We start from the raw sequence: 22,871 nt of genomic DNA, 5'->3' as shown, positions 1-22,871 counted from the left end.
CAAGAAGAAAGAAACAGGCCTTGAAGTTTTGGGAATTAATTTACAATAATTTGAAACACACTTCCCATGAGTTTGCACAAAAATGTTGACAACGATTAGGTGGTGTTTTTATATGCCAACCTAACCTAAGGACACCAGCAGCACCAGTTACTGTTTGCGTCTGCTTTCCATACCAAAACCTTGATGCTAGGACCTGACCTGTGCTTTTTGATGGTGATATCTGACCCCTTATATCACCACATTAAAGATAAGAATGTTGCCCACCTCTAACACAAAACATGATTACAGTACATGTAGCATCTACGCTGACTGTTAAACATTAAGGACACCTGCTCCTTCCATAAGACTGACCAGGTGAAAGCTATGATCCCTTATTGACGTCACTGGTTAAATCCACCTCAATTGGTATATTGCAGATATAGGGAAGACAAGTTTAAAGGATTTTTAAGCCTGTGTATACAATGCATTCAGAAGGTATTCAGATCCCTTGACATTTTGTTACAGCCTTAAATTGTTCACCCAATCCCCCTCAATGACAAAGCAAAACCACATTTTTTGATTCTCACATTTACATAAGTATTCAGATCCTTTACTCAGTACTTTGTTGAAGCACCTTTGGCAGTGATTACAGCCTCAAGTCTTCTTGGGTATGATGCTACAAGCGTGGCACACCTGTATTTGGGGAGTTTCTCCCATTTTTCTCTGCAGATCCTCTCAAGCTCTGTCAGGTTGGATGGGGGGCGTCCCTTCACAGCTATTTTCAAGTCTCTCCAGAGAAGTTCGATCGGGTTCAAGTCACAGCTCTGGCTGGGCCACTCAAGAACATTCAGAGACTTGTTCCAAAGCCACTATTGCGTTGTCATGGCAGTGTGCTTAAGGTCATTGTCCTGTTGGAAGGTGAACCGTCACCCCAGAATGTGGTCCTAAGTGCCCTGGAGCAGGTTTTCATCAAGGATCTCTGTACTTTGCTCTGTTCATCTTTCCCTTGATTCACGCTTCATGGTGACGCTTGTTATTCAGGCCAAATAGTAAAATGTTGGTTTCATCATACCAGGCAATCTTGTTTCTCATGGTTTCCGAGTTCTTTAGGTGTCTTTTGGCAAACTCCAAGCGGGTTGTCATGTGCCTTTTACTGAGGTGTGGCTTCCATCTGGCCACTCTACCATAACGGCCTGATTGGTGGAGTGCTGCAGAGATGGTTGTCCTTCTGAAAGGTTCTCCCATCTCCACAGAACTCTGTCAGAGTCACCATCAGGTTCTTGGTCACATCCCTGACCAAGGCCCTTCTCCCCCAAATGCTCAGTTTGGCCAGGCAGCAAGCTTTAGGAAGAGTCTTGGTGGATCCAAACTTCTTCCGTTTAAAAATTATGGAGGCCACTGTGTTCATGGGGACCTTCAATGCTGCAGACATTTTTTTTGGTACAGTTCCCCAGATCTTGTGCCTCACCACAATCCTGTCTTGGCGCTTCAACCTCATGGTTTGGTTTTTGCTCTGACATGCACTGTCAACTGTGGGACCTTATATAGACAGGTGTGTGCATTTACAAATCATGTCCAATCAATTGAATTTACCACAGGTGGACTCAAATCTTGTTGTAGAACATCTCAAGGATGATCAATGGAAACAGGATGCACCTTAGCTCAATTTCAAGCCTCATAGAAAAGGGTCTGAATACTGATGTAAAAGGGTCTGAATACTTTCTGAATGCGCCCTTCAGAGGGTGAATGGGGAAAGTAAAATATTGAATTGCCTTTGAAAATCGTATGGCACCAGTTTGGGTCAAGAACTGCTAAGTTGATGGGTTTTTTCACACTGAACAGTTTCTCTGTGTGTCCACCACCCAAAGGACATCCAGCCAACTGTAGGAAGTATTGGAGTCAACATGGGCCAGCATCCCTGTGGAACACTTCCGACACCTTGTAGAGTCCATACCCGGACAAATTGAGGCTGTTCTGAGGGCAAAAGGGATGCAACTCAATATTAGGAAGGTGTCCTTAATGTGTTCTTAGTGTCAAAAGACTACCACTTTCGTTAAAGGGCCAGTGTTGACATTTTCTAGCAATATCAAATAATTTCCAGGTATAATAGTCCAGTTGAGCTAGACCTACAGCATATACATAATCTGGAGCAAATGGAATTGTTTTAACAGAAAATGTGCTTTGATCTCAGAAAACACATTTTTTGTTTTACAATTTAACAGTTCAAGTTTCAAAAGTTAAAACAAGACTCTTCAATGGTATGATATATTACAAATTACTACTGAAAAACCTAAAAGGGACCCTTTCAAGAGTCCATACAAACGTAACAAAAGTATCTCTAAATCAACTGCACAATTAACTCTATGGAATCAAAATCATAAATACTGAATAATAAAAACACGATAAAATGAACAGAACAAATAAACTGACTGTTTGGCGGTCTTTTCTTAAACAGATTTTTACAGTATATTGCTCTGAATGTGACGCTATTATCTGAGCCACACTGATTTTGCATTAAAGACCCCCGTCATAAATATATCTTAGCTAGGGGTCCATATTATTCATGTTTTTTGTGCCATTCAGTCACATTTAGTGCACAACATGATTTGAATATTGCTTAAATGGTAACATACAATAAATAAAATTGTCTTGCCTTCGTCCGGAGTCTAGCTAGCAACAACAGTCCAACGCAAAATCTAATATTTTCTTTGAATCAAACTGCACAACAAGCTAGTACAACAACCTTCTCATAAATACATTACATTCACACAGAATACAACATCAGCAGCTGGTAAATAATTGATGCGTAAGGCCTAAGGACAAAAATAAATGCTGTGAAGGCGTACATACAGTTTATGACTGTATGATAATGAACACACAATATGCCTGATAGTCAATGTCAAAAACATTCAATTCTAGTGGCTCAGCTCATCGAACCACTTTTAAATGATAGGGTATCATTTTAATAGTAGCGTTACTGAATTTTCAGTATAGTACTTAATGCTTGGATATAGTGGATTGTTGGTTGAGTGGCAGCTGTAGTTCCGAGGCCTGGAAACTACCCTCGGGGAGATATAAATAAACGCTGCAGGATGTCAAACACACCAAGGACAGACACACAGATGAGACCCCACTGTCCGAAAGGCATTATCCTGGGTGTCACCAGAGTCTGAAATAGGAACCATATTCTCTAAACAGTACAGCACTTTAAAGAGAATAGGGTGCCATTTTAGATGCACGCTTGAAGTGCCCCCATTTCCCTTACGATCCATCCATGTCATTTCCTCCTTGGTGAAGTGTACTTCCTGGTTCCCGCCATCAGAGGGTACTCTCGTAGGTGATTGGGGTCTCGGTTATAGTTCCGCTTTGCTCCCGCTCTGCATATCCAAGGAAAAAGGGGAGAAAATAATGATTAAAAAAATGCCTTTGGAGTGTGCGTGCTTGCATGTGTGTGCGAGAGAAACTGAAGTGCCTCCATGTGAGTATAAACTAAATAAGACTATAGGCCAAATAGTCAATATGGATAATGTCTCAGGGAGTGTACAGTCTGAGACAGTGATGGGCAGGACACAGTGTAGTCAAATAAAAAGATCTCCCTCCAAACCTGAAGAGCAAAAAAAAAAGCCACCATTGTGTGGTGACAGGGCTGAGACGAAACATGAGGCATGAAACAAAGACTACCTGAACCCACAATGCAAATCATTCTCCAATCCACAGCTTCTCTTTATTAGCCTGAGATCCTGACTGACATACTCTGTTTCACCACTGTCAACAATGTTGAAACAATCCATATCGGTTTGGATTCCAGACCTTTTTTAAATAAAGATCATCTCAGTCATAAAGGAACACTGCTTTTCATGAACACACTTCCTTCCCTATACTGTGTGGACAAAGCTGTGACAAGCTGGTTTAAAAAAAAGCACAATTGAGTATAATAGGAGTGGAGGTTAAAACCCATAATGGGCTGTCGCCGTTTACAGTGCCCTGCAAAAGTATTCACACCCCCCTTCGCGTTTTTCCTATTCTGTTGCATGACAACTTGTAATTTAAATGGATTTTTATTTGGACGTCATATAAATGGACATACACAAAATAATCCAAATTGGTGAAGTGAAATGATTTTCCCCCCAAAAGATTCTTAAAATTTAAAATAAATTAAAAACAGAAAAGTGCCACGTGGATATGTATTCACCCACTTTGCTCTGAAGCTCGTAAATAAGATCTGGTGCAACCAATTACCTTCAGATGTCACTTAATTAGTTAGATTGCACACATGGACTTTATTTAAATATCACAAAGTTGTGGAGAAGTACAGATCAGGGTTGGGTTATAAAAAAAAAGATCAGAAACTTTGAACATCCCACGAAGCACCATTAAATCCATTATTCAAACATTTTAAGAATATGGCACCACAACAAACCTGCCAAGAGCGGGCTGCCCACCGAAACTCACAGACCAGGCAAGGGGGGCATTAATCAGAGAAAACAAAGAGACCAATGATAACCCTGAATGAGCTGCAAAGCTCCACAGCGGAGATTTGAGTATCTGTCCATAGGACTACTAAACCGTACACTCCACAGAGCTGGGCTTTACGGAAGAGTGTCCAAGCAAACATGTTTGGGGTTCACCAAAAGGCATGTGGGAGACTCCCCAAACATATGGAAGAAGGTACACTCTGGTCAGATGACTAAAATTGAGCTTTTTGCCCATCAAGGAAAACGCTATGTCGAGCACAAGCCCAACACCTCATCACCCTGAGAACACGTCCCCACAGTGAAACATGCTGGTGGCGGCTGCATCATGCTGTGGGGATGTTTTTCCATCAGCAGGGACTGGGAAACTGGTCAGAATTGAAGGAATGATGGATGGCGCTAAATACAGGGACATTTTTGAGGGAAACCTGTTTCAGTCTTCCAGAGATTGGAGACTGGGATGGATGATCACCTTCCAGCAGGACAATGACCCTAAGCATACTGCTAAAGCAACACTTGAGTGGTTTAGGGGAAACAATTAAATGTCTTGGAATGGCCTAGGTCAAAGCCAAGACCTCAATCCAAATGAGAATCTGCGGTATGACTTAAAAGATTGCTGTACACCAGCGGAACCCATCCAACTTGAAGGAGCTGGAGCGGTTTTGACTTGAAGAACGGGCAAAAAACCCAGTGGCTAGATGTGCTTATAGAGACATACCTTATAGAGCTTATAGAGACATACCCCCAAGAGACTTGCGGCTGTAATTGCAGCAAAAGCTGTCTCTACTAAGTATTGACTTTGGGGGGTGAATAGTTATGCATGCTAAAGTTCTGTTTTTTTTGGTCTTATCTTGTTTTTCACAATAAAAAATATTTTGCAACTTCAAAGTGGTAGGCATGTTGTGTCAATCAAATGATACAAACCCCCTAAAAATCTATTTTAATTCCAGGTTGCAAGGTAAAATAGGAAAAATGGCAAGTGGGGTGAATACTTTCGCAAGCCACTGTACATCATGTGGGGATAACAGCTGACACTCAAGCTAGGTTAGTAGTAGGTGTGGGTTTTTGTGTGTTTCTATTTTAAAAGCGATGGTGTGGCAGTCCTTCCTGTTGCTGTGTGCTTCTGTCTGTGCATTTATGCAGACAGTGTGTTTGCACATTCTGTGTGTGCGTCCTCACCCCAGGCAGCGTTCTTTGGTTTCTGCAGCAGGCGAGGTCCTGTGAGTCCTATGACCAGGGCCCCTATGGGGGCAGTGAGCAGGATGGAGAGTACGGCCACTGTCAGCACATCCATGCCGTACTTCTCCAGCTCCTTATCCTCCTTGGTGCGGGCCATGTCCAGCGCTGTGGAGCCGATGGCCGCCTGGGGAGAGAAGAGGAGGGGAGGAGATCGACACATTGGCCACGTCACCCTAAACATTGTGAGAGCTGGAACTCTGTCATAAAGTTAAAATAACGCAGACATCGGTAATAATAGGTGTTGCAAGTCGCGCGCAATCACTAGTTAGAATATTCAAATGTTATGGTTATTTTGCGTGTTAAGCCTTTTTTGTGTGAAGCAAATTTCATCATTTGATCCTGTTTTGTATGCTTATTGGATACAGCGAAATGGAGAGAATGTTGAAAGAGTGTGAGCTGGATTCAAGCCCATGCTGGCAGAGGTAGTACATCGTACATGTGCTCCAGAGGCAGGGGTTTAGACCACTCCAGGCCACCGTAGTTTCTATTTAACGTTAAGTACCTGTACAGTGGCTTTGGGTAGCCAGGCCAGAGCGATGAAGAGCTTCTCTTTGAAGTTGAAGCCGGCACACAGCACACAGACGAAGGTGAAAAGAACACGCACCAGCAGACCAATGGCCAGAGAGCCTATGCCCAGGCCTGGTGGGACAGAGAAGTTAAGAGGGGGTTGAATGATAAACACTTTATTCAAGTTAAAGTAGGAAAACACCCCTAATAGATTATCTCCAAAGAGCGGGGTATAAATGTATACGTAGTGTGTGTTCTTACTGACTGTGTGTTTATGAGGGTGTTTGTGTTCTCACCGACAGTGTTTTTGTCCAGCTCTGAGATCTGGATCTCGGCCCCGATCAAGCCGAAGAGCAGTGGCTGAAACACCTCCCAGGCAATACCCACTATGTCCTCCACAGGGACCTGCACATACACCGAGTCAGACAGACACACGTTACGGTTTCTCAAAGTACTGACGTTTTCAAATACAATTTGTGAAAGTAGAGCAAATGGAGGGGTGATAAAGTGATAAAAACCACCTATGACACAAACCAGACTACAGAGAGAGTTCAGCAAACACCAAGACTTCACAACTGTGTTACTCTACTGGAGAATCTGCCTCCCATAGAGACAATACGAGATGTGACTGACTATATTTGGGATTGGGCCTCTATCCTGATTGGAAGGGTCCCACTGTGTGTTAAGACAGCAGTTTGTGCTGCACTGGAACATCCAATGCTTTAGTTGAGTCCACTGTGTTGGAAGTAAGGGCTCGGGGGGCATTTGGGTGAGAGTGTAAGTGCCTAGCTAAAAGATGCAGGGAGGGTATGGCGGGTTGAGTGAGTGGTCGGCATGGGATGGGGTTGTATGTGTGTGTGTGTGTGTGTGTGTGTGTGTGTGTGTGTGTGATTGACTGACCTTTGACCTTCTCCAGCCCAGGCTGGCCAGGAAGGCGAGGACCAGGGTACAGAGGCCCCCCGAGCCGGGAAGCCGGCCACGTTGCTGCCGAACACGGCAAACACAGACAGGCCCAGTAGCAGGAATGAGCGCTTCTTCACTACGTTGTCCTACAGTAGAAAGAGTGTGAGAGAGAAGGAAGGATGTATTACTAAAGGTTTTCCAAACAAGGACTATGTCCCTGGAGTAACATTACTGAGAAAGGGAAACGCTACTGAGAAAACTGAACTCCATTATAGGTCAACTCCACAGTCCAGTTTCCTCTCTATTGCACTCCACACTACCCTTTCACACCTGGACCAAAATGAACACCTATGCGAGAACGCTATTCATTGACTACAGCTCAGAGTTCAACACCATAGTGCCCTCAAAGCTCATCAGTAAGCTAAGGACTCGGATTAAACGCCTCACTCTGCAACTGTATCCTGGACTTCCTGTCGGGCTGCCTCCAGGTGGTACGGGTAGGTAACAACATATCTGCCATGCTGATCCTCAACACGGGTGCCCCTCAGGAGTGCGTGCTCAGTCCCCTCCTGTACTCCTTGTTCACTCATGACTACACGGCCAGGCACGACTCCAACACCATTATTAAGTTTGCCGATGACACAACAGTGATAGGCCTGATCACTGACAACGACGAGAGCCTATAGGGAGGAGACCTGGCCGTGTGGTGCCAGGACAACAACTTCTCCCTCAACGTGATCAAGACAAAGGAGATGATTGTGGACTACAGGGAAAGGAGAACAAAGCACGCCCCCATTCTCATCGGAGGGACTGAAGTGGAACAGGTTGATAGCTTCAAGTTCCTTGGTGTCCACATCACCAACAAACTAACATGGTCCAAGCACACCAAAGAGGGCACGACAAAGCCTATTCCCACTCAGGAGACTGAAAAGATTTGGCATGGGTCCTCAGATCCTCAAATGGTTATTCAGCTGCACCATCGAGTGCATCCTGACGTGTTGCATCACTGCCCCGTATGGCAACTGCTCGGCCTCCGAACGCAAGGCACTACAGAGGGTAGTGCGTACGGACCAGTACATGGGTCTAAGCTTCCTGCCATCCAGAACCTCTATACAATGCGGTGTCACCTGAGTCGTAGACTGTACTCACTGTTACCACGCGGCACCGAAGCGCCATGTCTAGGTCAAAGAGCCTTCTAAACAGCTTCTACCCCAAAACCATAAGACTCCTGGTTGCACATGCTGACATAAATTTGGTCCTTCTGTGGCTCAGTTGGTAGAGCAACTTGTATAGTGGGTTCTACCATGACTGTAAGTCGCTTTGGATAAAAGCAGCTAAATGGCATATATTATTATTATTTATTTATATTACTCCTGAACATCTAGTCAAATGGCTACCCAGACACTTTAATAACTCTACCTACATACCCCCCCCACATTGACTCTGTACCGGTACCCCCTGTATATAGCCTCGTTATTGTTATTTTACTGCTGCTCTTTAATTATTTGTTACTTTTATTTTAGGGGGTATTTTCTTAAAACTGCATAGTTGGTTAAGAGCTTGTAAGTTAGCATTTCACTGTAAGGTCTACACCTGCTGTATTTGGCGCATGTGACAAATAACATTTGATTTGAAAGCAGAGTCCTTTCAATGGTGATTCGTACCTGGTCTTTGCTGGGAAAGTAACGCAACAGAAATCCCAGCAGGACCCCAGCTACCATTCCCCCTCCCACCTCCAGTATACCTCTTAGCAGGTTGTACCACATGGAGCCTGCAGAGAGAGACACAGCACAACAAAACATATGAAATTAATAACAAAACAGATGGGATTGTCCCAAATGGCACCCTGTTACTTTTGACCAGAGACCTATATGGGCCCTGGTCAAAGTAGTTCACTATATAGGGAATGCGATGCCATTTAGGACACAGATTCCAGCAGGAAGTCAATAATAAAAAGCATGCAATACAGAGGAAGACACAGTAATAGCAGAACACATGCAGTTTGCTCATACTAATGGTCCCGTGGCTCAGTTGGTAGAGCATGGCGCTTGCAACAACAGGGTTCGTAGGTTCGATTCCCGAAGTGTGAGGGTGTCATCTATTGGATCCAGGACAGATTGCAGGAAGATTTATATTAATGCTGCAACAAAAACAGATAAGTTCTATTCTTTTTCTAGTGGTCTCCTCGCATCATTGGCTCAGAGCAGAGGCACAGATCAACATGCTCCCGACTGATTGGCTTAGAGCAGAAGAACAGATCAACATGCTCCCGACTGATTGGATCCCTACCGGTGGCGAAGGCCATGCCCATGCAGGTGGTGAAGCCGGTGATGGCCAGGATGTCGTCGAAGCTGCCGGCAGCCATGAGGAGTGTAGGGATGCCCTGCTCCAAGCCGTAGCCATCCTTCTGCAGCAGCAGCATGGAGGGAACCACCACGGCCGGGGAAACGGCTCCCAGCACAAATCTACAAGAGACGGGAGAGCCAAAGTGAGGGTTAATCATCATAATATCATATTCATCAGGTTTGTGTTGCCAGGCTGAAGAGTGACCTCAGAAGTAACAACCTGTAATATGAATACTGATGATAATATTGTCATATGACCATTTAGCAGATAGCCAGTACAAACCGACAGGAGAGGAGACAGAGTTCATCATATAATATGGCCCTGTAGAAGATGCTTTCAAAGGACTGTAAAAGCACATTGAGCAACTGCTGATGTTAAATAAAAAATCATGCATTTGATTGATTAATATGAAGACATCACAAACCATGAAGAGACGGGGGAGGGGTTATGGGGGATAATACAATAAGCATAGACAAAGTGTTTAATGATGCAGCTTTACTAATAGGAATTAGTTTGAGATATACACTATACATACAAAAGTATGTTGGCATCCCAGCCACAATCAATGCTGTATAAAATTGAACACACAGCCATGCAATCTCCATAGGGATAACATTGGCAGCAGGATGGCCAAACTGAAGAGCTGTGAACCTTTCAACGTGGCAGTTCGTCAAATTTCTGCCCTACTAGAGCTGCCCCGGGTAACTGTAAGTGCTGTTATTGTGAAGTGGAAATGTCTAGGAGCAACAACGGCTCAGCCGTGAAGTGGTAGGCCTCAGAAGCTCACAGAACAGGACCGCTGAAGCACGTAGTGCGGAAAAATCATCTGTCCTCGGCTGCAACACTCACTACCGAGTTCCAAACGGCCACTGGAAGCAATATCAGCACAAGAACTGTTGGTCGGGAGCTTCATGAAAAGGGTTTCCATGGCCGAGCAGCTGCACACAAGCCTAAGATCACCATGAGCAATACCAAGCGTCGGCTGGAGTGGTGTAAAGCTCGCCGCCATTGGACTCTGTAGCAGTGGAAACCTGTTCTCTGGAGTGATGAATCCGCTTCACCATCTGGCAGTCCAAAGGACAAATCTGGGTTTGGCAGAAGCCAGGAGAACTCTGCCTGCCCCAATGAATAGTGCCAACTGTATAGTTTGGTGTAGGTGGAATAATGTCTGGGGTTGTATTTCCATGGTTCGGGCTAGGCCCCTTAGTTTCAGTAGGGAAATCTTAACACTATAGCATACAATGACATTCTAGATGATTGTGCTTTCTTGTTTCAGCATGACAATGCCCCGTGCACAAAGTGTGGTCCATACAGAAATGGTTTGTCGAGATCGGTGTGGAAGAACTTGACTAACCTGCAGAGCCCTGACCTCAACACATTCAAACACCTTTGGGACGAATTGGAACGCTGACTGCGAGCCAGGCCTAATCGCCCAACATCCTTGCCCAACCTCACTAATGCTCGTGACTGAATGGAAGAATGTCCCCGCAGCAATGTTCCAATATCTAGTTGAAAGCCTCCCCAGAAGAGTGGAGGCTGTTATAGCAGCAAAAGGGGGACCAACTCCATATTGATGCCCATGATTTTGGAATGCGATGTTCGACAAGCATACTTTTGGTAATGTAGGAGGGTAGGGTAGTGTATTTAGAGGGATGGAACAATGGATAGATCAGAGTGAGAGACCGTATGAGTGGAGAGGACAGGAGAGAGAGTAAGAGGAGAGAGGATGAGAGAAATATAGAAGACAGAGGGCAAGGGGCTAAGAGTCAGAGGATGAAATGAAAATATATAAAGGATGGGTATCCAATCCTACTCCTGGAGAGCTCCCCTCCTGTAGGTTTTCGCTCCAACCCCAGTTATAACTAACCTGGTTCACCTTATCAACCAGCTCATTATTAGAATCAGGTGCATTAGATCAAGGTTGGAGTGAAAACCTACAGGACGGTAGCTCTCCAGGAACAGGGTTGGAGAGCCCTGGTATAAAGTATACTTCAAGTGTTCACGGTGAGTTACAGTAGCTGCCAAATACTCTACACCGGTCTTAATGGAAAGCAAGTGGTGTTAGGTAGCCCTTTATATTTACAAATGCATCGGGAGGCTGCAGAATACTAAGTGGAATTTAGACGACTGTCCGACAGACCCGAGACAGACAGAGAGTTTACCCTAGGATGAATCCCCAGATCCAGGGGAGGCCCATGAGGAAGTGGGAGGCGATGGCGACGGTGCAGGCCTCGATGATGCAGGGTCCCATTCCCACACGTATACACACCATACTCAGCTTCTTCAGAGCCTGGGAACACACATGTATACAAACACACACACATTAATAGAAAAATCTAAATGTCCTTAGTCCACTGTTGATACAATCCCAAGTGAAAAGGAACAATCCACATTTCATTAGCCCCAAATGGTTTGCAGGTCAGCAGTAAAGTTGACATAATGTGGCAAGTGACACTTTGCTTCTTGAAGGTCCTGAAAACTTGACTGCTGAAATGCAAAACATTTTGGGACTGTAACAAACAGTGGACTAATGAAAAAAATACACACCGTTTTTGAGTGGATTTCTCCTTTAACACAGGTTATCACAGGAACACAAATAGAAAAGGACGAAACACTAAAAGCTTTGGCCTATGGAGAGTATGATTGAAAAATTACATATTTACCTGGTTTGTTTGACAGAGTTAGCGATTAATACTTTACAAATAGGACATTTCTGTTCTGTTTAATTATGTATTTCTGTAAAGAGATGGTTTCCACTCTAGCTTCCTGCACTTAGTCTGGGCGTAATATCAAGCATTCTATAGACAAAATGTGGTGTGTGTGACCCAAGATAGAGATAACCTGAAAGAGCTTAGAACAATGTTGTTGTCATCTTCCTGGCATCTGGGAAACTAAGCCGGGTTGGGGGCAAAACACCATCCTATGTAGATAACCAAGGTGGCTTATGGGAGTTGGAAGCAGTCTGACTAAACATTTTTAAGTCCTATATAAGGTCTCGGTTTTATCATTATCAGTTAGGCTCTTGGCCCAACAACCAAGACTGTTGGGTCAACGGTTTCATTATTGCAATAATTAATCGATATTGAATAAAGATGATTGTTTGAAGAAATGACAAAGTCTCTCACACTTTGAATAGAATATTCCACCGAAAGAGTGTTTTATTGACATACCGAGGCATCCAATCCCAAGCCTGCTCGGGCCAGGATGACAGCAAGGGCAATGTTCCTCAGGGAGGAGGACCATCGGTAGTCGATGTACACGGCATCAGTTACCATGGGGATATTACGCAGCAGGAAGCCCGACAATAGCATACCTGTAGAGAATGACAGAACAATGATACTATTATATTATTAAAGTTAATACTTCTATAAGCAACCGTGGTGTTATTCTTTGGACTTTCTCTCACAGCAAGAGGGACAAAAAAACAATGTCTTGCTGTGTCGTTCTGAAAACGAACGTGTTTTTATAAAAAATATATATATATATTAAAAAAAGAGCTAAACAGAGGCTAAGATATTATTCCCATCTTCACATTGGTTCAAATGCCAAGAAATACATATTTTACGACATTCTTTGTTCTGATAGTCTGGGAACTGCATATTAAAAAGGTTGAAGATCAATTGGTTTAAGATATCAAAAGGCTTCTAGGCATAGGAGGCTTTTGAGAGTAAAGGAAAAACCTTTCCATGTTGGAACAGCACAAACTGAAGACATGCATACAGTGGAGTCTTTCATTTACTGTATGAAATTGAATTGCCTTCGAAGGTCAGAAAGATTAATATGGTCCTGTGTGGTTCAGTTGGTAAGAGAGTGGCATTAGCCAACATCAGGGTTGTGGATTTGATTCCCCACTGGTGGCATACAAAACCGTATGCACTCACATCACTGTGCTGTAAACCGCTTTGGATAAAATGCCTGCTTAATAGTGTATTATCAAGAAAGTACAGAACAATTCCATCCCAGTTGGGACGCAAGCAATGACTACTGTCTGAGCAGGGAGGAACCAGTTGACAGGCATAAGAATGTGGGACCGACTGTCGGTTAGCCTAAGTTAAGTCAAAAATAAATACCTTCAAGGCTGTAACAAAGCTTGAACGAAATGGAATTCCTGCTTTGTTCCGTTTCAATGCTGCGTCCCCAGGCAACGCAGGCCCAAAAAAGTATTCAGCTCAAACAATAAAACGGGGACTTTGAACTGGGGACGCAGCATGTCTGGGTTCACATAAAGAAAAACAGGGGTTGGAGAGACATTAAATATCAAAGATCTATATCCAACAAACAGGACTTCAATTCTGGACTATGGGAGTGGGCTCTGTCGGATAGACTACGCTAACGATCAACGTTTAGAAATTAAAGACCCAGCACAAACACTTCTTTATTATCTACAATCTCCTTTCTGGACTGTTTAAAGTGAGGAGTAGGCTGTGAACCGGAACGACAGCCTTCTACCTTCTTGCGGGCTAAATGAGTGGCCACTGTCTTATTATAGGGGTCTGTGCAAACTACAGGACTTTTCATGTGGTTACCGGCATCAAGAGAGACTTTGGTCAAAGCTCAACCAAGTCTCTCTTGTTTGTTGAGAAATGAAAATACATGTTTCATTCAATTCCTATCAGTCTAAGTCAACAAGGGTGTTAATTTGGTTAGAAATGGGATAAGATGTGATATGAACTCACTTCACTGTTTAGGTATGGTAGTAACATGTAGCAGCGTCGGCAAAGCCAGACAGAATAATAGGGGGACTGTTTGACCATCCGTGTATAGTAAAGAGTAGTAGTTAGGGGACAAGCAAGTGCATGCAGGCTAAATATAGTGAGTGGGTGTGCTTAATCTGAATGTGTGCTTATTATAGAGAGAGTAGGTGTATTCTATCTACTATATCAGCAGATATATATTACCAGCAGCCAGGCCGATGGCATGTCTGACTGTTGCTAAGGAGCATGTAGGGCACTCAACACCCTGAAGATGGCATTTCTTCTCATTCTCAACAAGTCAAATGAAGTAGAGGTTACAGAATATAACTTGTATGCTGCACATTCACAAACAAGACAGACCCCATCACCTACAACACACACATACACACAAACACTCACTCTCTCCATTCGCATTACCTACCCAGGAGCGGGGGAAAGGGAGGCAGTTTGGGAAGCCGTATGAGGCCCACCAGTTTGCCCCCGGTGACAGAGCAGATGAAGAGCACGGTGATGCCGAACAGGTTCCCCCCCGGCAGACACTCCTTCTCTGTGATGGACCACACCACGCCAAACAGCACTAATGCAATGAGGACTGGGAGGGAGGAGAGGTCAGAAGTCAGTATGTTTTACCTGCCAAATAAAATAATAGATTGCATGTGCTGTACTTGGTTTGGTTTGCAAAAGTCTCAAAAGTCTACTACTAAGCCTTAATGTTAACTTGTAAATGGCAGTATATCAGGAACAGTGGGTAGTGCTTTAGTCCATCTGTAAACCTACTCCATTTGTGCTATATAAAATGCCTCTGGGTACTGTGGCACTGTTCAACAGTGTGCGCTGGATAAAGAGAGAAACACACTGGTTCTACAAACCCCCACCATTTTCCACTCGCCCAAGCACAGAATGCTACAAGATGCCAACCCCTGATCCCATAGCAATGTCACCATGGTAACATCTCTACTGTAGCATTAGCCCCCCCTGGTGCCCAGAAGTAAATAAAACAGACCAAAATGGCATTATCGGCACATTGAAGCCACTCTAGTGTTAGGCCTATATTGCATCTCTATTCTGGTGTCCATAGGCCACTCTAGACAATATTAGAGTGGCCTATATCTATGTTGGTGCCCACCCTTGGTGATGAGGGAGGCCAGGAGGCCTCGGGGCGGGCAGGGGCATGCCCGGCGGAGCCTGCCACAGCAGATGACCGGGGGGTCGGTGTTGGTGCCCGCATCCACCACCGGGTTACGGGGGATAAAGTAGGTCTCCTCCGTGACCTGGGGGGTTGGGCTCCGGCTCACCACCACCTGAATCTGGTTGACACCCAGGAACTACCGGGAGGATGGACGTAGAGGAAAGGGGTCTTAGTTCAATATGAAAATGTGTCCGTAGCCATACTTTTTAAATTAGACTTTCTTACTACAAAAATGCCATTTCAATACAAGCTTCTGAAAAAGTAAACTACTGGATATTTTTATATTATTTCAAAAAGATTCCTATCGTACTCTACCCAGTTAAAACGTGCAATATGCAAAAATTGCCCCGTCATTTTCTGGTTGCTAAAATTCAAATAGAACACTTAATTTAAGTTTATGTAACATAACAAGCAATGCATAGTGTAGAGAAACAATGTACCGTTGTTAAATATATTTTCAATAACCAAAAAGATGTATATTTTCAGCTGGTGTACAAAGACTCAAAAACTAAACTTAACAGAAGCATAGAAATAGTGCAGAGAACAGATCTTGCTTTCATTGAAAATAACTGATCTATAATTCATATTTCTATGTGAATTTGGACAGGTTGCCCAAAAAGCTGCATATTGTAGCATTAACTTCTTGAGCTGAAATCATTGCAATCTCTCAAGAGAGAATGATTTTGTCCAGGAAGTTTTTTTGGGTAGCCTAACTCTTGAAAGTTGATAAGAATGGTACTGGAGCCAATGCAACTGGCTCTTTTTTGCCTCCATTTCTTTGTCACACCTACAGTGTGTTAATTAAGTGGTTCTCATTGTTGACAGAGAGGTCACACTAACAAGACACTACTGTGTTCCCAGTGTTAGGTTCTAAATAAACTGAGTAAAAACTCACGGACGACTAGTAAAGCTCAAACCAAGCATATTCACCCACTGCGTTACACAGCAACGTCAGACAAAAACACACTTACACAAGTACTGGCATTTAAACCTTCTCTGTACACATCTGGACAGCCAATGCATCTCTGTTGCAAGGCAGGACGTTAAGTGATATGGGTAATAAACTGTTCCTTCTCCCTTAATGTGACCTGGCCTCAGCCCCCATTCCTCACTAATCCACAGCTATCCATCCTTATCAGTGACCACAACCATGTGATTGCCTTTCTCTCTCTCCAAGTCCCTGGCTCATATCCAACCTTAATAGACCCCACCATATACATTCCTCCTACAGATAACCATTCACTTCTGGTGTAGCAAGTATTTCAAATTAAATCCCAACAACTGAAACCAGACTGTGGCCCTTCTCCTTTCCATAGGATACCTGAAGTCTAACAACAACATCCTCTGCACTCCCCTCTCTCCCGGGGGTACCATGAACAAGGACAGTTCATGTTTCAAGTTTAGAAGTCAGAACCCATCCCCAGTAAACAATAGTTCTCATGCTTATCCTAAAGAGTAGATACCGACTTTTACTACAAAGAGTGTGCCGCAATGTGAACAGTCAATGTCATGAACAAGGCTTTTGATCCAACTTACAGAAATAGCACACTCTGTGGAAAAAAAGAGGCTGGCAAAAATCATGTGCAAATCTGCTGGTAGGGTACATCTCGAGGTGTTTCAAATGACCTAACAGAAAGTCAGCAATGATGATTTTACTTTTGTTTTCAAGTAAATATTTGACCCCATAAATACATAGTGTCAAATAAGAGTGCACAGTACACTGCTAATAACACATTTAAGCTAATGCCTTCAAAGCTGATTCTGGATCAATATGTGTGGAATTGTCTACTATTAGGCCAAAGCTTTCGGTCAGCCATTTCTCATAGCTTCAGCATCATTCAATTATGTAAAAGGTTATCTATTAGCATTTTGGCCAAAGCACTAGATATACTATACCTCTGCATGGTTCGTTACTGAAGAGGCTCCGGGACAGTGTTCTAGGTCCAGCAAGGGAGAAGGTGTAGGCAGCTGGTCGTCCTCCATCATGGCATCTAGTACAGTTCACTTTCTCCTCCTCACTTCTTCTCGAACCTCACAGCAAACCTTTTGAGGGGTTGGGTGGGCCATCGATGCACTGCTGCTCTGCTCTTCTCCTGTTGTATCCTAAGGTCAGACTCTGTCCAGCACTAGCTCCCATTCAGTGAGTCGTCACCTGTTTATCAGTCAAAGGCAGTGACAGTGAGTGTTTGCTTGGTGGAACTGGCCAGAAGCATTTTGAGGCAAACATGCCTGTAGAGATATGAGGTGGAAACCAGCCAAGTGCAGAAGCAATCAAAGGTGAAGGTAAACAGGACTGTAAAACAGTTTCCAATGTTCAGCATTCTGCTACCAGTATGGAATGAGATAGGGAGTAAGGGCATCAATGCAGAATTTCCTCTTTAACTTCAGTTATGCGAGTAAAGTCCTACTGTATAAAAATAAATTGTGACAGCTGTGATGGAAACAGTAAGCTTCGGTACAATTTTATAAATGCCGACAGATCATTTGTTTTGTTCAACATGGTGGGATCTTTTTTGTGTCTGTAAAATGTATTACGCGCGAAATGGCGGTGGTTATACCTTTATGCACAAATGTTGATACAGTATAATAACCATCACGTATGAGTAAACTTGGAAGTCGTGATGATATGGTGTGTGGTCCTCCCGCTACAACTTGGGAAACCATTGTGTTTATTAGGCTACAGATTAAATAAATGGTGAACTTCACAGGGTGGTGACAGTGCACCGTGATGAGCTTGATACCACTTTCCAATAAATAGGGCCTTATTTTGGTGACATGATGATCGGTGCTTGACAAACAAAAAATATTCCTCGCTCTTCCATAATAATCTCATCATGTAGACAACCTCAATACAGAATTGGTCAGATGAAGCTGTTTTACTAGCACAGACTGGAATATGTTCCGGGCAATAATATCCAATGGCATTGAGGAGAAATCCTGCTATGCCCTCAGACAAACCAAACAGGCAAGCATCAATACAGGACTAAGACTGAATCCTACTACACTGGCTCTGACGCTCGTCGGATGTGGCAGGGCTTGATAACTATTACGGACAACAAAAGGGAAACCCAGCCGAGAGCGGCCCAGTGACGTGAGCCTACCAGACGAGCTAAATGCCTTTTAAGCTCTCTTTTAAGGAAGAAACACTGAAGCATGCATTGGGACCACCAGCTGTTCCGGAAGACTGTATGATCACGCTCCCCATAGCCGATGTGAGTAAGAACTTTAAACAGGTCAACATTCACAAATGCGTGGGGCCAAACGGATTACCAGGACGTGTACCTAAAGCATGCGCAGACCAACTGGCAAGTGCTATCACTGACATTTTCAACCTCTCCCTGTCTGAGTCTGTAATAACAACATGTTTCAAACAGAACACCATAGTCCCTGTGCCCAAGATAGCGAAGGTAACCTGCCTAAATGATTACCACCCCATAGCACTCACATCTGTAGCCATGAAGTGCTTTGAAAGGCTGGTCATGGCTCACAACATCATGCCAGAAACCCTAGACCCACTCCAATTCACAGATCCACAGACTACGCCATCTCAATCGCACTCCATACTACCCTCTCTCACCTGGACAAAAGGAACAGCTATGTAAGAATGCTGTTCATTGAACGCTGAGCTGTAGTCAACACCAGTGCCCACAAACACCAGTGCCCACAAAGCTCATCACTAAGCTAAGGACCGTGGGACTAAACTCCTCCCTCTGCAACTGGATACTGGACTTCCTGACGGACGTCCCCAGGTGGTAAGGGTAGGCAAGAACACATTTGCCACGCTGATCCTCAACACTGGGGCCCCTCAGGGGTGCGTGCCTAGTCCCCTCCTGTACTCCCTTTCCCCCCCTTGACTGCGTGGCAAAGAACGACTCCTACATCATCATTAAGTTTGCAGACGACAACAGTGATCACCGACAAGACAGCCTATAGGGAGGTCAGACAATAACCTCTCCCTCAATGTGAGAAAGACAATAGAGGTGATTGTGGACTATAGGAAAATGAGGGCCAAACAGGCCCCAAATTAACATTGACTGGACTGAAGTGGAGCACTGTCGAGTTTCAAGTTCCTTGGAGTCCACATTAGAGGTCGACCGATTAATCGGAATGGCCGATTAACTAGGGCCAAGTTCAAGTTTACATAACAATTGGAAATCGGCATTTTTGGGCGCCGATTTACGATTATTAAAAATATATATTAAAAAAATGAAATACCTTTATTTAACTATGCAAGTCAGTTTTATGAACACATTCTTATTTTCAATGACTGCCTAGGATCTGAAATTGTGTAATTTCTCTTGCGTTCATTGCACGCAGAGTCCGGGTAAATGCAACAGTTTGGGCTGACTGGCTCATTGCGAACTAATTTGCCAGAATTTTACGTAATTATGACATACATTGAAGGTTGTGCAATGTAACAAGAATATTTAGACTTAGGGATAGATAAAATACCGAACGGCTCCGTATTTCACTGAAATAAAACGTTTTGTTTTCGAAATTATAGTTTTCGATCATATTAATGACCAAAGGCTCATATTTCTGTGTGTGCGTATTTCTTATGTTATAATTAAGTTTGATTTGATAGAGCAGTCTGACTGAGCAGCAGCAGGCCTGTAATCATTCATTCAAACAGCACTTTTGTGCGTTTTGCCTGCAGCTCTTCGCAAGCACAGCTCTGTTTATGACTTCAAGCCTATCAGCCTAATGGCTTGTGTAACCAATGTGAAATGGCTAGCTAGAAATCGCTAATACTGTTTCAAACGTCACTCGCTTTTAGATTTGGAGTAGTTATTCCCCTTGCGCTGTGGAGCGATGGGTAACGATGCTTCGAGTGTGGCTGTTGTCGATGTGTTCCTGGTTCGAGCCCAGGTAGGGGCGAGCAGGGGGGCGGAAGCTCTACTGTTACACTGGTAATACTATAGTGCCTATAAGAACATCCAATAGTCAAAGGTATATGAAATACAAATGGTATAGAGAGAAATAGTCCTATAAATACTATATTAACTACAACCTAAAACCTCTTACCTTGAAATATTGAAGTCTCATGTTAAAAGGAACCACCAACTTTCATATGTTCTCATGTTCTGAGCAAGGAACTTAAACGTTAGCTTTTTTACATGGCACATATTGCACTTTTACTTCTCCAACACTGTTTTTGCATTACTTAAACCAAATTGAACATGTTTCATTATTTATTTGAGGCTAAATTGATTTTATATTAAGTTAAAATAAGTGTTAATTCAGTATTACAACAACAAAACGGTATTGGCTTTTTGGTCCTCCAATAATCGGTATCGGCGTTGAAAAATCATAATCGGTCGACCTCTAGTCCACATCACCAACAAATTAACATGGTCCAAACACACCAAGACAGTTGTGAAGAGAGCACAACACCTTTTCCCCCTTAGGAGACTGAAAAGATTTGGCATGGATCCCCAGCTATTCAAAAATTTCTACAGCTGCACCATCAAGAGCATCCTGACCGGTTGCATTAACACCTGTTATGGCAACTGCTCAGCATCTGACTGGAAGGCACTACAGAGGGTAGTGCGTACAGCCCAGTACATCACTGGGGACAAGCTTCCTGCCACCCAGGACCTCTATACCAGGCAGTGTCAGAGGAAGGCCCAACAAAAATTGTCAAAGACTCCAGCCACCCTAGTCAGACTGTTCTCTCTGCTACTGCACAGCAACTGGTACAGGAACGCCAAGTCCTGGACCAAAAGGCTCCTTAACAGCTTCTACCCCGCAGCCAGAAGACTGCTGAACAACTAATGGCCACCCAGACTATTTACATTGAACCCCCCTTTTGTTTTTAACACTGCTGCTACTCGTTGTTTAAGAAAAGTTTTACCGTAGTCACTGTACAATTTACCTCGATTAACCTGTACCCACACACATGGACTTGGTACCGGTAACCCCTGTATATAGCCTTGCTACTGTTATGTTAATTTCTTGTGTGCTGACAATGTAAAAATATTTCGTTCTGCCCCTGAACAAAGTAGTAAACCTACTGTTCCTAGGCCGTCATTGTAAATAAGAATTTGTTCTTAAGTTCTTAACTAAAAAATAATTCGGTGTTCCAGCACTGTATTTGACCTGCGCCAGCACCGGTAGCTCGAGCAAACTTAAAGCATGCATATTAGAAATCGTTTTCACATATATGGTATATGTCCGAATCAAACAGGTGTCGCAAAACTAACATGGTAGCTGTGATAAGCGATTTTCTATATGTATTTCTCCCACGTGGCGCAGCGGTCTAAAGCACTGCATCTCAGTGCTAGAGGCGTCACTACATACCATGGTTCGATTGCAGGCTGTATCACAACAGGCCGTGTTTGGGAGTCCCATAGGGCGGCGCAGAATTGGCCCAGCGTCGTCCGGGTGAGGGTTTGGCCGGGGTAGACCGCTGCGCCACTCGGGAGCCCCTAAACTTTTCTTAGCTGACTAGCCTAGTTAAATAAAGGTGAAATAAATTAAAAAGTCCCCCGTGATTTCAGATGTGTCGATGTAAACTGGATAATAAGGGAAGCCATTCTTGCAAAAGCATGTCAACGTTTTAAAATAACTATTATCTGTCTATCCACAATAATCGTATGGTTGTGTGCATGTAACCGTGGTCAAGTCTCGCACGTCAAAGCTGCAAAGTTTGAAAAACACATTATTGCAAGCCAGCCATTAGGCTACTGAAAATGATAACCAACATGACCCGCAACGTTGTTGATGCCAGTAAACTACGTTGACCGACGTTAGCTAATCCAATTTTGAAGAGGCTAACACTAATCAATGCTAGGTTTAGCTCGACACCATATGGCACATTTTGGAACCTAGCTACTTTAGCACGCTAACATTAATCGCAAACCTGTGGCATATGGTCTCACGTCTTAGCAACAAGCTAGCGAGTTGGCTTCATTATCGGATCTTTACATTTCACATTATTCACATCGACGGTCTTTAAAAAAAATGTATGTATTCCTGTAGAATGTTAAAACATAGCTACCCAACACCGTGCCGAGCTATTATTCCGCCACAGCTGAACTGATTTACCGCGCGTAAACTTTCAGAAAAATAACTACAACTGACTTACTGTACACGTTTTTATAAAATCATACCAATAAAGTAGTCACGACATTTGACTGTCACTCACCTCAAAACCACAAAAACTGCCATGCCCATATATGAACTGTCCGTGTACCTGCTGGCTAGAAGGATGAGTGATGTCCACTCCTGGACGGAGTACGATTATGATGGGCAGGAGGGATGACAAGACCCCAGTCAATTGTCCAGCGTCATCCGGGTTTGACCGTGATTGTAAATAAGAATTTGTTCTTAAAAAACTGACTTGCCTATTTTTTTATATATTTTTTTGTATGTTTGTTCTCTTTTGAATTTCAAAAATATTTAAATGAACCTAACATCAAAGCTCGTAAAACTGCTGCATTATACTTACGTCACTGTTACCTCCTAGCTTTTTCGCCGGTTGACGGACGTTAGTTGGCTGGCTGGCTAGGGAGAGAAATTAATCTCGGATCTAATTCGCTA

General features: G+C 43.6%; 1 pseudogene; it reads right to left on the bottom strand.

The window, feature by feature from the left end:
* Positions 1-20: 20 nt before the first annotated feature.
* On the bottom strand, positions 21-22,352 carry LOC118362915 (sodium/hydrogen exchanger 9B2-like; annotated as a pseudogene).
* Positions 22,353-22,871: the final 519 nt, after the last annotated feature.

Source organism: Oncorhynchus keta, chromosome 29 (assembly GCF_023373465.1).
Source record: "Oncorhynchus keta strain PuntledgeMale-10-30-2019 chromosome 29, Oket_V2, whole genome shotgun sequence".
NCBI classification, from domain to species: domain Eukaryota; kingdom Metazoa; phylum Chordata; class Actinopteri; order Salmoniformes; family Salmonidae; genus Oncorhynchus; species Oncorhynchus keta.
Note: the sequence above shows the minus strand (reverse complement) of the source record. Positions and strands in the feature narration are given on the sequence as shown.